This window comes from Trifolium pratense, linkage group LG4 (genome assembly GCF_020283565.1).
Source record: "Trifolium pratense cultivar HEN17-A07 linkage group LG4, ARS_RC_1.1, whole genome shotgun sequence".
NCBI lineage: Eukaryota > Viridiplantae > Streptophyta > Magnoliopsida > Fabales > Fabaceae > Trifolium > Trifolium pratense.
Window position 1 is genome coordinate 33,833,765 of NC_060062.1, and position 17,442 is coordinate 33,851,206.

The window sequence follows — 17,442 nt, forward strand, 5'->3', positions numbered from 1 at the left end:
ATCTAAATCACCAAGGAAGCTTAAAAATGATAAACAATTGCATGTTATTCACTTCGACTGTGTTTACATTAGTGTCATCAAATTAGACATAAACAAAAATGGTTAAAAAATTGAAGTAAACATTTTGCAAAATATTCTTTACAATTGAAATGTGTTCTATAACTAAAGATAAATCAGAACTTAAAACATTTTCTCATAATTCTGAATAAAACGTTTCAAATGAATAAAACGTTAAGTCAAATTGCTATTGCGATTTAAATTTAGAGATTGTTATATGTTGCCTCAAGGATACTTAAGTTCAATTGCTTTTGGCTAAATAAATTACCGGATGGTAAAATGTTGTCTCAATGACCCTCAAGTCCAATTATTATTAGTTATATAAATTCTAAGATGGATATATGTTGTCTCGTGACCATTAAGTCAAACTTGTATTGACTATATAAATTCTGAGATTCTTATATGTTGCCTTCGATGATCCTGAAGTCAAATTGTTATTGGATATATAAATTCAAAGATGCTTAACTGTTGCCGCCGTGGTAGTTAAAATCCCAATTTTAATCCTAAAATCTTATGATTTTATAATTATGTTTGCCCTCAGCGATTATGAGTACACGTATAATCCTATTCTTTTGGAATCAGGCGGAATCCCGATTTGAATAGTAAAATCTTAAGATACCGAGATGGATATATGTTGTCTTTGATGACCCTTTAATCCAATTGTTATTGCTATATATAAATACCGAGATGGATATAATGTTGCCTTTGATGACCCTTAAATCAGATCCTGATATGTTATATGTTGCCTTCGATGACCCTTAAATCAAATTGTTGTTGGATATATAAATTCAGAGATGGTTCAACGACCCTTAAGTCCAATTGTTATTGGCTATATAAATACCGAGGTGGATATGTGATGCCTTTGATGACCCTTAAATCAAATTCTGAGGTGGTTATATGTTGCCTTCGGTGAACCTTAAATCAAATTGTTATTGGATATATAAATTCAAAGATGCTTAACTGTTGCCTAGATGACGATGGATATATGCTGCCTTGGATAACCCTTAAATCAAATCCTGAGATGTTATATGTTTCCTTCGACGACCCTTAAATCAAATTGTTATCGGATATATAAATTCAGAGATGGTTATATGTTGCCTTCGATGACCCTTTAACTGTTGCCTCAATGACCCTTAAGTTCAATTGTTATTGACTATATAAATACTGAGATGGATATATGATGCCTTCGATGACCCTTAAAATCAAATTGTTATTGGATATATAAATTCAGGGATGGTTAACTGTTGCCTGGATGACCTTTAAGTCCAATTGTTATTGGCTATATAGACACTGAGATGGATATATGTTACCTTCGATTACCTGTAAATTAAGTTGTTTTTGGATATGTAACTTCAAAGATGCTTAACTGTTGCCTTGATGACTCTTAAGTCCAATTGTTATTGGCTATATAAATACTGAGATGGATATATGATGCCTTCGTTGACCCTTAAGTCCAATTGTTATTGGCTATATAAACACCGAGATGGATATATGTTGCCTTCGATAACCCGTAAATCTAATTGTTATTGGATATATAAATTCAGAGATGATTAAATGTTGTTTCGATAACCCTTAAATCCAATTGCTATTGGCTATATAAATACTAAGATGGATATATGTTGCCTTCGGATGACCCTTAAATTGATTTGCTACTGAATATATAAATTCTGAGGTGATATAATGTTGCGTTTTTTAAGTCCAATTGCTATTGGCTATATAAATTATGAGATGATATATTGTAGTCTCAAATAAAGTAGCTGCATTTGTAACAAAGTAAATATGGTTGTTTTATTGTCAATGTATGGGTTTGAGACACACATTAAAATTATTTTTTATAACACATAACTGGAATGGTTAGTTGTTGTCTTGATGAACCTAGGTGGTATTGTTTGAGGCTTTGAGCCATTGATAACCCTGGAACTTCACGGTGGCTTTGGATCAGATTTGGCAAAATAGAAATAAGTTTGTTTTCCAGGGTACTTAGTATTGATCAATGGTTCTACATGCATTATCAATCAGATTAGGAGGTGTCTGATAGTCTTGCTTGCGAAGCATGGCCTAACCCTGAGTTTTAGTTCTCTTGCATCTTTTATTTCGTTAGCTCATCATTCTGATGTAGCATCAATCTTTTATCTATGTTTGTATGACTTATATTTGATGCCTGATTGTTCGATTTCACATTTTCTACTCAAGAACCTATATTCTTGTCAAATCAAATTTTAATAGGGTTCATAAAAAAATTTCCCTTTGTTTAACAAAAAAAAAAGGGTTTATAAACCCTATTAAAATTTGAAAAAGGGGTGTTAGTTTTGAGCTTAATAACCCCAAATCTGATCCAAGATTGATACGTTGTTCTATGTTATATTTAAGGGATGAGATGTTTTGATGATTCTAAAGGAATCTAAAATACGAAATATTTATTTATATTGTAAAAGTTGGTTGGGTGAGTTAAATGCAATTTTATTATGAATTTCTATCCATGATATCTATGGTGCTATATTTGTTCTTCGATGACGCAAAATGAAATTGCAAATTATTCCACCTTTCTGGACCGTTATGTCAAATTGCATTGGCTATGCAAATTTTGGGATGGTTAAATGCAGTCTTGATGACCTTTAAATCTTATTTATATTCATTATGTAAATTCTAGGATTATATGTCTGAGCCATTGATGACCTTGGACCTAGACGCCACTGTAGTGTAAGTTCTTTATTCATAATGCATTATTGTAGTAATGCATATTCTTGTTGTGTTTCTTGCGTAGTGGTGTTGGCTTATTTGGTGTCCCTTAGTTCTGTTCTATTTTGATTTTACAATATCATATGATTTTGCATTTCCTTTTCCTTGTGGGTGGAAATTGAGCAGTAAATGAATTCAATTTACTACTACTAAGGCAAAAGTAATTCTATGCCCCTTTTCTTTAACTCAAATTTATATATTAGTAATTGATGAGGCTAAAGAAAGTACAGTGAAACTACAGGGTGAAGGATTATTATGATAAATCATGTAATTAAAAAAATAGTCACCATATTGATGAAACGTATTAAACCACAAGGCATAACAAAAGTAGTAAGAGGAATCACGAGACCTCAAAATATTTGTTGAGGCAACTGCATAATGATGTAAGATAAGATTGTGGGGCTACGGAAGAGCAACTGTGAAACTTTGGGGCTACTGAAGTGCAGCTGCACATTCATGCTTCTTTTGGCATAAACACAAGATACAGAGTACACAGACTAGTTGTCTCAACGATGACACTGGACTTGTAGTGCCGCTCCATTTTGAGATTAATTAGTTAAAAGCTGGAATGGTTAAATGTAGCATTGATGATCCTACATGGTATGATTGAGTCGTTGATGATCCTTGGTGTTGTGGCGATTCACGAGTTCGCTTTGGGTAGTCTTTAGTTTCATAGTATTGATTAGGTAAATGATGAGTAGGTCTTTAGTTTCATAGTATCGATGAGGTGAATGATTATGAGTTTAATTTTCCAGTTAGTCCGTATTTATCACACGATCAAAGCCAGGAATGGAAAATGCTTTGGTTTTCAAAGATTTGGACTGATGAGCACGTAGTAAAGTTGTCATTAAATCAATTAGGAAATTACTTGCAGAAATCTTGGGGTTGCTGAAATTAAATTTATTGCACTAGATTAGCTCAAATAGTTAAATCACTATGTGTCCTCTTGGTTTATTAATATGATTTTATGGAATGGCAGTACATCGTGTTGCTTGGATGACTTGTTTGCTTCTTGAAGTATAACATTTTTGAAGAAGCATCATTTTCTAACGTGACTATAACAGAACCATCTGTATGTTGGCTAACTTAATGCATTCTGCTTGTTTATCAAATTGGCTCAGCAGTCGAGACGATTGCTCTCCTTAAATCTGCTTGTTGGTTAACTTAATGGTGTTATTTTCTTTTGTTTAATGCTTTGTAAGAACTCATGAGTTTGTTTTCCAGGGATGTATACTTGATATTGATAAATGTGAATTTTGAATCATATTTGGTGCAATAGAAATGGCTCCCTAGGTATGCTTCACATTGAGATGGTATCTTTGAGCCATTGATGACCCTAGAACTAAATAATGTGAAATCTTTGTTCATAATGCATTATTGGGATGGATGGTATGTTTGAGTCATTGATTGAAAAAGGGGATGCAGAGAACCCTTTAATTCTTTGGGTTCACTGATGCATTCATATGTAATTGTAATGTTGCTTGCATAACATTGTTGCATTTTTTGTTCTATCTAACTGCTTAAGCAGTACATCATGTTAAAATGATAAACTACAAAGGCCAAAAGATATATAATTAATTCTCAGTAAGGTAAAATGATAAACTACAAAGGCCAAAAGTTTGAGACACATAGCAACATTCTTTTTTCATAACACATAAACTGTCATAGGCTAGCGTTGTAAAAACGCGTAAATTGTCATAGGCTAGCTTGGTATATACTGTGTTGCAGGATATTTTCTACTCCTTGTCTTCTGCCATTGTTCCACATAGGAAATTATGCTTGGTCTGTGATTACTATGTGACTAGAGGGTTTGTTTTTCATAATTGATTGGCTAACTCGTTTAGCTGATAATCTAGTGCTTAGTTGTCCTTCGTCGTCTTGGCCTTGACTTTCACGACTTTGGAACAGATTTGGTGAAATAGATTTGAGTTTTTTTTCCAGAGATACTCAGTATTAACCAATGGTATCAATCAAGTTTTGAGGTGTCTGATAGTCTTGCAAAGCGTGGCCTAATAGTTTGAAGGCTAGGATGAAATTATTTTCTGTTACGGAAATAGATTAGTTTTGCTCTGGGAGTAATTAGTGAAACTCTCTACTATCAATAACTCTCTACTACTATTTTCTGTTAGGGTGAAATAATTTTCTATCTTGTGAGCTTTTTGTATTGATGGCCTTGCTGGCGGCACTAATTGAAGCTTGAGGCTAGGCAGCCATTTGTTTAGAATAATCTACCGTAGAAAAGGTAACTTATAGTATGAATGGTGCTTTATGATTTCTTTAACTCAAATTGTGTTTAGTGACTGATTATTTTTGTTCTATCTAACTGCTTAACATGTTAAGCAGTACATCATGGTAAAGTGCATAGAGAGCAGAACATAATATGGTGAAAACAAAGAGAATAATGATTCTTTGTATAGCGAAATGGTAAACTTCAAAAGTGAAAATTAATCAGTCGATTTGCTTTGATCAGTCCAGTCGTTGGGCAAGAGTTTGTTTGTTCAATGTAAAATTTCTTGCAATAGAATATATTGTCATCATTTTGGAAGAAGTATCCTTTTCTGATATGTTAATCTCAAATATTTTTTTGCTATTGATCAATAGCTCTATATGCAGTATCAAATCAGATTTCGAGGTGCGGCAGATACTCTTGCAGTGTGTAGCCTTACCTTGAGTTTTAGTTCTCTTCCCGCTTTTAATTGATGATTCTTATTCTTCTGATGTAGTATCAGTCTTGTTGCTGTCATATGGCTTTTAATTGATGTTAAACATGTTACCATCATGCTGCAAAAAATGTACAAATTTGTGTTTTTCCAATGAACTTGATTATGGAAATTGAAAGCAGATGATGTTTTACAAAATGCAAAAATTAATTTGATGTCCTACATGCTCTTGGAAAATCAAACTAAATTTTGCATTTTGCTTTTCCATATTAAATTTAGATGCTGTTTTGTGGGATTCTACTTGGTTTTATTATTTTTTTATGGCTGGTTCATGTTTGGTTATTCTGGTATTTCTGATTTTTAACTGTCATGATCAAGAGCTGCATTAGCTATTTTAGGTTTTGATTTTGGAATCAGTATGTTAATATATTGAATTATATCGGGAAGCACCCACTACAAGTCTATTTGTTGTGTATTTGTTCACTACAGCGGAGTTCATGCCGGACACTACCATGCTTATACAAGTCCACTTTCAAGTCAGTGGTACGTACGTTTGTTGAATATTTTGAATCTTTCAGTATTTTTGGTTGCTATTCTATTTATCATAGGGTATATTATATATACATTTAATGTGCTTTTTTTTTCGTTACCATTTTCCACCTCCGTTAGCGATGACTAATCTCCGTCGGAGAACATGTGGGGCACACAAGGTGAGTTCCCCCCTCCCAACCGAATTTTCTCCATACACATAAGTCGGGAATCGAACGCCTGATCACATGCTTAAGGGAACCAAAACCCTTACTACTTGGATTTCAATGTGCACTTTTCTATTTATCACAAATAGGGGTGGGAATAGGGCAGGTCGGCCAACAGGGGCCTATGGCCTAGCCTACATAGGCTAAGGCCAGACCAGTCTATTTCTTTAAATAGAGTAGGCCAAATCTTTTTTTATAAGCCTATTTAGTTAAATAGGTTAGGTTGCAGGCCATTAAAAAAGTTTTTTAGCCTATTAGACCGACCTATTTAAGTTAATATGAATAATATTTTTACTACTATTATTATTTATATATTAAAAATTTAAATTTGTACTTTGATTAAATTATAAATTTATTATCTTTTTCGGTAGTTTAAGTTTATTAATCTACATTAGTTTTTAACATATATAAATGTATTATTATAAACTTTTCTTGATGCAAATGTATTATTATAAACTAGAATTGAAATATGATGATATATATTGTCAAATTCTCTAAAATGTCATGTTAAATATCAAAAAGACATTGATTTATTAGTTTATAAGTATATTTAAATATGTTCATGTGAAACAAGCTTTTAAACAGACGATCAGACCACATTAGACTTTCAAAAGGTCAAACTCAGACCTAAAAGATAAGCTTATGATAGGCCACATGCTTATGATAGGCCACATATTAGACCTTTTAAGTTTATTGAATAATTGATGTACCTGCTTATATTATAATTATAGACCAAATAAATAAGTTATTTAACGAATTAAAAAATGAGTTATTTTTTTATAAAAAAGACATGAAGGAATATTGTATGCGGTGCTAGTGGTTGTAGAATAGTAGATATGGTCGATGGAAATTTATATAAGATAGTTAAATGTTAATATGTGTTGAGTTATAGGATACCCTATATATATATATATGGGTGTCGTTAATATGATTTAGTATCCATACAGAACTTTGCTCTGCCTTTAGTTGATCCCTCGTTAACGGAGGTGGAATTGATCCTCCAAATTAATGGTTCTTCGACTAGATACTTAATTTTTTTTTAAAAAAATAGTTGGTGTGTGACAATTTAAAAATGATCTCCATTTTAACAATGATCACAACCAAATTGACTCATCATCATTTGTGTTTATAGATGTCTGTGTCTAACTTATGTTCAAAAGAAAAATATATATATGTCTTATGTTACGGTGAGTTTGATAATAAAATATTTTTGCTGCAAAACTCATATATTCTCTTTATATATAATATAGAAGAAAGGAAATAAAATCACTAAATACTTTGTGCACCGAAGTTAGTTTTAATTTTGATATTTGAGAGTAGTTTTTTTTTTTTTGACTATTGATCAATGAAAGTTTTTGAAGGGTAAAATTGGCAATAAGAAAAGACCAGCCCAAACTCATCTATCATTTTTATATATTAGTATAAAATAGTTTTGAGGTGTTCTTAAAATTCTATTAGTATGTAACATCATCATTTGTGCTTATCGTTTTTAGACAAAGTGACTACGAGATCTCAGTGGAGCAAGACGGTGGCGGGGAATACTTTCCCACTCCTAGTCACCACTTAAATTATCCTTTATCTTAGTTCCCATTTCTTATCTTGGGGAATTTTTCTCTCAATGTGGGCAATTTTCTTGTTTGTACCGTTCCTTAATTATCTTGTTTGTACTTCTCAATAATCCATATCCTCCCTATGGTAAAAATTAACATTTAGAAATATTGGAGTCTCAAATTGACACTTTTTTTCATTAAAAAAAACACTATTTTTAATTTTTTAAGGGTTTTTGCTAATAAGTGCTCCCCGAACATTCTTTAAGCATTTCATTTAAAGAAATAATTTATTCAAAAAGTGAAACATTTCAATTTTTAATATTGTGTTAACTTCACGCATTTCCATAATTTTTTTACAAAAACTTAGTATTTAAGGTGGTTAAAAAGTGTCCCGAGATACTGGTTAACATTTTCATTTTTTAATTACCAAAGACATAGTTAATTAAATACTATTGTTGTGATGCCGTAAAGTTATTTTGAAATTTAATTGAATGAGAGGTCACTAAAACCAATCATTTGGGAGTTGGGCTTTCCTTCGTATTTACCAGTATAAATATGATTTTCTCTCCCCATCTCCCGTAAATCTTTTATATCTCCAATATTATAATTTTGCCCTTGCAAAAAAATTCGGTTTGCAGAAAGTGCAAATTCAGAGTAAATTTTGGTTTTTAGAAATCGAAATTTGTTTTCTAAGGCAAAAAAAACTTCGGTTTCTACAAAACGAAGTTTTTTCAAGGGTAAAACTGGAAATTCAGGGGATAAAAGATTCACGGGGGGTGGGGAGAGAAAACATCTATAAATATAGGTTATGTATTCATGGACAATATTATAGAGAAGCTCTGTTGTATTTAGATGTGGCTTAGTACAAAATTATTATAAATTGTACAAAATTCTTTGTAGGAACACCATACGAGGGTGACGTTTTTCCTAGACAACATTTCAAAATGATTATCATTTTCAAGCCTAAGCATGCGTGGTCAGGTGTAACATCAGCTTCTTATGTTGGTAACAAAGGTTTCTTAAGATCACCGATCCCATTCGCGTCTATTGTTTTCATCTGGAGACCAAGATTTTATTAAACCTGAAAAAAGAATTCAAAGGAAAATCGATGAGAAAACAAAGTTATATTTCCTCATTGTATTTTTAGATTGAAAAACTTAACAAATCTTTGGAGCTACAACTCTTGCACTAACGCATTGTTGGTTTAACGAACACACACAATGACACATTATACATAGATATTTATTTCTAATTGAAATATGCAAAGATAGAAATTGATGTAATGATAATAAATCAGCGGGTCGATGTCGAATGGTCCAATTGTGATCTAACGACTACCAATATGCTCATAGTGCGAATGCGTGGATTTGTGATGGCAGGGAATCAAAATCCAATAAATAGTTAAGAGTATTATATGAAAAGACAAATAATTTCATCAAAAATAACAAAATTTATTAGTTTTCTTAGATATGACAACTAAAAAGTCACAGAAACCTGAACAGGAATGCTTAAGATCCATCTTAAAAGCAAACAAAGAGTGATCATTTTATAGTTTAACTAATCACCATATGAAGGAAGCATGGGAAGAATCATGGAAAACACAAACACATGAACAGAAAATAAACAGCTTACCAAAACTTGTTTTCCCTTTAACCATAATCTCCAAATATTTTCCTAATAGAATAAATGATATCAGCATAGAACTGGTCTCAAAGAAATCTTTTCCTTGAAATGGAGCTGAAGTCAGAGTACTTTTGCTTCCTCTAAGGCTAAACCAACAACTGCCTTTTTGACTCCTTCTTAAGATCATTGATCCCTCCCACTCGCGTCTATTTTTTCATCTTGAGACGAACACTTAGTTGGTCCTGCAAAAAAATTCAAAGAAATATAGTTTAGAAAACAAAATTCTAATTCCTCGTTGTTTTTTAAGATTAACAACTTAACAAACCTTTGAAACAACTCATTGTAGGTCAACAATAACAAAACCTTAGCGAACACAAAACACAATATATACACACCAAATCTAAAATTTGAAAGTATATGTTCATTTATTTCAATTTGAAATATATCTTGAGAGAATAATAGTAAGAGTTAATTAATGACTGATGTGGATAACATAAGTTGACAAAAGAAAAGCTATACTCTCAACTTAGATATTAATTTGTGAAATTTTAAAATAATTTCACGCCGCAACAGCCGCATTAGGCGTTCAGCAACCACAATGACAACGATTGCAACAACCGCAACATCCACAATTTAAAACCATATCCACTATAAGACTAATGTTCGAGTTGGTAATGAGACATTTGCGTCTCTTTTATCATGATTTAGCTACCTTCTAAATAGGTGACTCAATCCAAGAATCAATTATTGAGAGAGGGTCATATCGACATTATTGCAGTTGGTGACTCAATCCAGACTCATACTCAATTGAATGGAATTTTTCCGATCAAAGACGTTGGGGATTAACCAATTTGGGTTGGTCTAGTGGTATTGACTCGAGACCTTAGAGTGTGCTTCTCTCATGGTCGTAGGTTCAATTTTTTCTGATGTCATTCGATGGACTAGTTCATACAGAACGAAAAAAAAGACTTTAAATAGGCCTCCGTAAATGAGCCGTGAGATTGGTCTACTCAAATTAGTTGGTCATTGAGCCGAATACCTAATTGTTTTAAATAAAATAAAAATAAAAAAAAAAGAAAGAAAAGAGACGTTGGGGCTAGTTGGTAAGTCTCGCGCCGTTGCGCGTGTTTTATTTCTTTCTTGCTTTGATAATCAGTCACTCAACTTCTTCACTCACTCACTCACTCTCTCGCTCTCTCTCTCGTTCTCGCGCCGTTGCAACGTTTCTTTCTTTGAAATCTCAAACCCTAATTTCTTGTTTGTTCCACAATTTCTCAATCAATTGCTCATCAATTTCTCAATCAATTCCACAATTCAAACCCTAATTCACAACACCATGATCGATTTTGCTTCTCATCATCATCCAACCCTGTTTTTCAACAAGGGTGATCATCATCTCGATGATCTTCAAACTGATAAGAAGAAAACATTCAACTCTGCCAAAGCACACACAACCTCCAAACCTGTTCTTCAACCACCTCAAACAAACGATCAAAATCGCATCTTGAAGATCACCTTTTTCTCCTCTTCTGTTCGTAACAAGGAGAAACAACAACAGGAGAAACCTTATTTGTGTCGTGTTTGCGAAAGGGCTTTTACATCCAACCGAGCTTTGAATGGACATATGAGATGTCACGGTTCCAAGAAGGGTACTTCTCCATTTTTGACTTGTCAAGATGCTATTGACTTGTCAAGGTTTTTGCCCCCAAAAACCTACAAGACCCGTCAACGTTCCAAGAGATTTGTCATTGATGATGATGTCCGTGAGGTTGCTCAATCATTGTTAGATATGTCTTGTGGGAAATCGTTATATTTTGATGCGGATAATCACGATAACAACGGTAAAAGATTGAAGCTTTCCGATGAAAAAGCAAGGTGTTGATAATCCTTTGTCTATTTGTGTTAATTGAATTGAATGAACATGATTTTATCATCTTATTATTGTTATAACTTGTGCTGTTTCGATGTTTTGGTAGTGGAATTTATTCTTGTATATGAAGTATAGAATTGAAACACTTGAGTTTTTGTATGATGTTTTTATCTTTGAATTCATATTCTTACACTTGTTATTGTTTATTTCATGTGTCATTCTTTCATGAATTGATGAGCATAAAAGCAAAATCAATGATCCTTTGCCAAAGTCACCTAGATTAGCAATAATGGTTTCATTAAGGTAAGTTAATATTTTGGATTATCACAAAATCTACTGATGATCTCTCTGCTACTTTATTGATCATTTGGATTATAAGGTAAGTTAGCTTTCCATTAAGTTTTCTTATCCGATTCCGTTTAAGTAATTGATTGCTAACTATTCATTTTTGCTGTTCATTTTGGTTTTAATCTTTAACACATCTTGATGTATTCTATTCAACCATCACTATATGTCATTTGTTAGTACGAATCAGTTATACTCTTTTCTAACTTCAACGTTATCCATCGTTCTCTCTTTATCCTTGGCGTTTTCTTTTTTCAAAGCAGTTGTAACCGTACTTGTGAAATTTCACCGGTGAAACATTACAGAGATGGAACCGTCAAATAGATAGGAAAGAGGGGCAAAATTGTGTGTAAAAATGTTTATATATTCTCTCTTTTTTTCATCAAATCTGGTGTGTTGAGTAAATCTAACTGTAAAAGTTTACTGCAACATTGGTGAGGGACGTAGTTGAGCCCTCACCCTAGAAGCCACCTTGTTTTCATGTGGGTGATATTGTCAATTTTTTTGAATTACCTTTTAGTCTCTAAACCAGTTATTTTGTGCGTGTGGCTTATCCTTTTCTTTTCCATTTATATATTCAATCTGCTTAGATTTTTATTTTCCCTTTTTTCTATATTAAGTCTTTTATTTTTGGTGCAATGCTTAATACACTCACATTTATATCAAGATTCGAGATGAAAACGATATTTTCTGCAGTTTCTTAAAATTTCTAATAGGGTTGTCGATTTCTTTTCACTTTTTTGTTTAAAATCTTCCTTTCAAATATTATTGTTTGTATCTTTTTGTATGTAATGGTGGGTGTCTCACAAACAGATTTTGAAGCACGAGTGGCCAGCAAGATGGTGAAGCTTCATTCCTGATCTTGTCTCAGCAGCTAAAACTAGTGAAACAATCTGCGAAAATTGCATGGCTATACTGAAAGTAGGTTTATCCTTGTTTTCATTAAATTTTATTTCTTATGTCTATGACTAAGTTAAAAAATGACTGTCCTGCTTTTAAGTGAAGAGGTTTTTTATTTTTCGAGATGAGAAATGTCACAGCAGAAGATAAAAGAGCTTAAACATTCATTGAATAGGTAGCTGTTAACTGCTTAATGTATTCTTTCCTGCTTTCCATTTCACTTATCTTTCTTTTAAGTTGAGTGTCTGAAAGATTATAAGGTAAGTTAATAATGGTTTCATCAAGGTAAGTTAATATTTTTGGATTATCACAAAATCTACTGATGATCTCTCTGCTACTTTATTGATCATTTGGATTATAAGGTAAGTTAGCTTTCCATTAAGTTTTCTTATCCGATTCCATCTAAGTAATTGATTGCTAACTATTCATTTTTGCTAGTCATTTTAGTTTTAATCTTTAACACTTCTTGATGCATTCTATTCCACCATCACTATATGTCATTTGTTAGACACAAAATTTGCAAAGTTTTGTTCTGCCAAAGACAGGTTAGTATGGTTATTGAGCAAGCTTCAAGGACGCCACTGGCACCGTTCAGGAAAAACCCCTAGATTTTGACATTCAGTTCTTGCCATACCTCTCCAGGTTCCTCCATCTTCTCATTTCACTTGTTGTGTTTCTTCGTCTTCTTTAATTGTTATTGCTGTGTCGATTCAAACATATTTATTTACTGAGCTTAGGTTAATCACTGTAATATGTTCAATTTACGCGCGTGGGTGATATGAAGGCTTTCTTTGCTTTTTGGTACGCCAAATTTATAATGTTGCCCAACCTTTCATTTCAATTTTATCGATTATAAAGTCAATGATCCTCATTGGTGGAGTGGAAGTAAAAACTGACATGAAAAAAATTGAGGAACAAGGAGCCAACATCTTGATCAGCAGGCCTGGTCGATTACACGACATGATGAATTGGACGGATGTTTTGGATTTCAAAAGTTGAGGTATATCTTTCACTATTTATACAACATACATGCAGATACATGCTGTAAAAGAATTTTCTGGATTTATTATGCGATCATATTGTACAAATTAATTAATTCATGTTGTAGCTTCATGCTTTAAGATTCCTTATTTTGTACTGCATTTGTGTATTAGTAGAAGTAGGGATTAATTGTAATTGTGCCTACAAATGTTGATTTTGGATGAGGTTGTTAGATTCTTAGATATGGGGTTCATGACGCAGATAAATGCTTATTCTCTGCTACTCAAACTAAGGTTGCTGAAGAGCGTGATAAAACAGGATTGAGGAACTCTCTGAGGGTTGGAGTTTGAGCAGAAACAAAAACAACAAATGGGCAATGGCATGCAACATCAAAACAAAGAGTCTTCAAAGACACTTTCGTGTCTTCACATTGAGGTATTGCATATAAAGCATGTCATTGAATTGGAGATTAGATCTGTGACTTTTATGGCTAGTGATTTCATTCTTTCATTTTAGTAGTAGAATCACTACAATTTTTTTGCAACATTCATAATTCAATTCATATTATTGTAGTTATTTCAATAAAAAAAAGGGTTAATAATGCAGTGCCAATTTCTACAAGTCATGGGCGTGAAGAGATTTAGTTTAGGCTTTTCCTTTGTTTGTTTTCATATTTGATAACTATTTGAATGGTTTGTTTATTCTATTGTATGGTTATAATGGACTAAATTCGATTGCTAATTCAAAATAAATTCACCAATTTCAGAAAATGGAAGCGAAGTGATTGGTATTTCATGTTTTAATCACCTTGTATGCATTCACATTGTTGACATGCTAAGCATATTAGGCTATGAGTTGTATGACATGAAGGCTAGTGGAGTGAAAGGTAACCCACATCTCCATTCCATTTCTTATCTGGAGCTCCGTAGTTCTTTGCAACCAAGAGCTGTGAATTGGGGTCTTGTAACAAAGGGAGTAACTGGTATATTTTTCTTTTACTTGTTCAATTTTGGTTTGAATTTAATCCCTGTTTCCAGACTGAACATGTTTCCTCCATAACTTAATTTGGATTATTTATAATAGCATTTATGCCTTGTATTTTTGGCTTCATACTTCAGCATTACATTAAAGTTTTTTGAAGTGACTTCCTTGTAAAGCTTGTTAGTGTGAGTGAGGTAAAAAGAATTTGAAACATACACCTTGAGCTGAGCTACTAATAATAGTTTTATAAGGGCAATTTTGCATGTAGAAAATTACACTAGAATTGGTTATTGTGATAGAAAGACTGTTCTTTGGCTCTCTACCATGCATTCTTGTTATTCAGATTAAGCGTATTGTCATGTTGTATTTGTAATTTATGAGTTTGTAATGAATTTTATTATTTTCTTTTTAGGAATGGTAGAGATTAAGATGTTAACTGATTATGCAAGTGAAGAGCCTAATTGTGCGAATGGATGCAAGAGGATAAAGAACTGTCTACTCATGGCCATTATCTTTACTACGAGATTGGAGAAATTGATACAGAGCTTTATTTGGTCAGGGGATATCACTCAAAGGAAACTGGTAGTTGTTAGTTGGGTCTGTAGAGATAAACAATGCATCAATCACCACATTTTTTCATCCTTATGGAGTAGCTTCAAGTCGGAGTTCTAGCTTTTTATTATAAATTTCTGGAATGACAGATGGTGTGATAAACAATCTTTGGCTCAAACATTACACATGCCTGTCAATCTTCATCAGTTTCTTTCTGCTACTGTTGCAGACTTTATTCATGATCACCATTGGCATATTCCTTTTTGATCTGGAAGTTATGTTCCCTAATCTCACACACATTATTGATAGGGTTTCAATCCCAATGGAGCATAAGCCTGATGTATTCCCCAAACACTTCTTTCCCTCTCATCGCATCTCAGTTTTCCTTCCTCTCTCTCAAATCACAACCAAACACTCATTTTCCCTCTTTTTTCTCTCCGATCAAAATGGCACGTACAAAACAAACTGCTCGCAAATCCACCAGAGGAAAAGCACCAAGGAAACAACTAGCAACAAAAGCTGCACGGAAATCTGCTCCGGCGACCAGAGGAGTGAAGAAACCTCACAGATTTCGTCCAGGAACAGTTGCTTTAAGATAGATCAGAAAGTATCAAAAGAGCTCAGAGCTTCTCATTAGGAAACTTCCATTCCAAAGATTGGTCAGAGAAATCGCTCAGGATTTCAAAACTGATCTACGATTCCAAAGTAGTGCTGTTTCTGCTCTTCAAGAAGCTGCTGAAGCTTATCTTGTTGGTTTCTTTGAAGATACTAATCTTTGTTCTATTCATGCTAAGAGAGTTACTATTATGCCTAAGGATATTCAACTTGCTCGTAGGATTAGAGGCGAGAGGGCTTAGATTTGATTTGTTAGGGTTTGGTTCTTGATTAGATTTCTGTTAGGGTTCTGTTCTTGATTAGATTTCTGTTAGGGTTTGAATCTTGACTAATCATGTTCTTGTAAGAAAGTTTCGATTTACTTTAGAATGTAATCAGGTTTTAATTTGAATTGAATGGGTTAACAGTGGTGATAAGTAAGTGAAATACTTGATTTGCATCCAATTCTTGTCTCATCTTTAGAATTGTTAATGAAAAAAAAAAGGACTTTTGATTCATTGTTCGATGAATCGGTGCTATAATTATTGACATATTATTATGCTTATCTGTCAATATAAGATTATGCAGAACCATAATATTTTAGTTTTAACAAAAAATGCTATCAATGAACCATACAAGTGCAATTAAAAATTTAAGGGGTTTGTGTGTTAAGACTTGAAGCATTTGGTTCATAAGATAGAAGTAGGCTTCAACGTTGGTCCTATATAATAAGGCCACTATCATGAGTTGCAAAGTAGCATTATGGCAACTAATACGAACACTACAACGGAAAAAATTCGAATCATGGTTATCTTGTGAGAGATAAATGGTGAATAACCATTTCAGAACCAAATGAAAATTAATATAAAACAATAAAGAAAATTTTGGCATATTCAGGGCCGGTCCAACCAACTCTATGTAGTCGGACCCAGGGACAGAGCTAGAAGGGGGACCAACATAGGCCACGGTCCCCCCTAAATATTTTTGAATATTTTTTGGCTTAATTAGTTTTTTGGTCCCTTAAAGATATTTTAGATTTCATAATGGTCCCTTAAAGAAAAAAAGGACCGGATTGGTCCCTTAAAGATATCTCTGTTTGTCACATTGGTCCTTTCCGTTAATTTATCAACCACAAATGTATTAGGTGGATCAACATTGAAGGTGGTCCACCATATACTACAATATATTTTATAATTTTAACCATTGGATCTTTTGAAAGAGAAACAACCATTAGATTTTGCATGTCCACAGAATCTAACAGTACACCATCACCAACTAAGTTTTGTTTCTATTTCTTCATCTTCTTCGCTCAACTCCTTCATCATCTTCTTCATGATATTCATAAAAAAGCCAAAAAAAATTCTTCAAAATCCAGAATTTCATTATTGAATTACAAAAGGTTGGATTTTTGTTCATCTTAATTATTCTTCATCTTCATCTCTCTCTTTCTCTAGTACAACAATTAAAAAGGGGCAAAATAACCCTAGTTCATTCAAAAGCAATATCATGGAAAAAATTAAACAACAAGAACACCACCACCACCATGCTAATTCGAACAAAAACAACACTAAGAAAGTAGCTTAATTTTCACAACAACAACACTGTGAATCATTCTTTAACCCATAAATTAAAATCTATAACCCAAAAATTCACAAACCCATAAATCATTCTTTAACCCATAAATTGTTGTAGAGAGAATTGTTGTTGAAAATTGTTATGGTGATGATGGTGTGGATGGTGGTAGTGGTGAAATTGATATGTTAACATTTTCTGGCCATTCTCAAAGTGGGAAAAGGAGTGAAATTGATATGTTAACATTTTCTGGCCATTCTCTT

At 33.0% G+C, this 17,442-nt stretch overlaps 1 pseudogene; it reads left to right on the forward strand.

The window, feature by feature from the left end:
• The first annotated feature begins 10,503 nt into the window (after nucleotides 1–10,503).
• LOC123921428 lies at nucleotides 10,504–16,072 on the forward strand (annotated as a pseudogene).
• The last annotated feature ends 1,370 nt before the right edge of the window (nucleotides 16,073–17,442 follow it).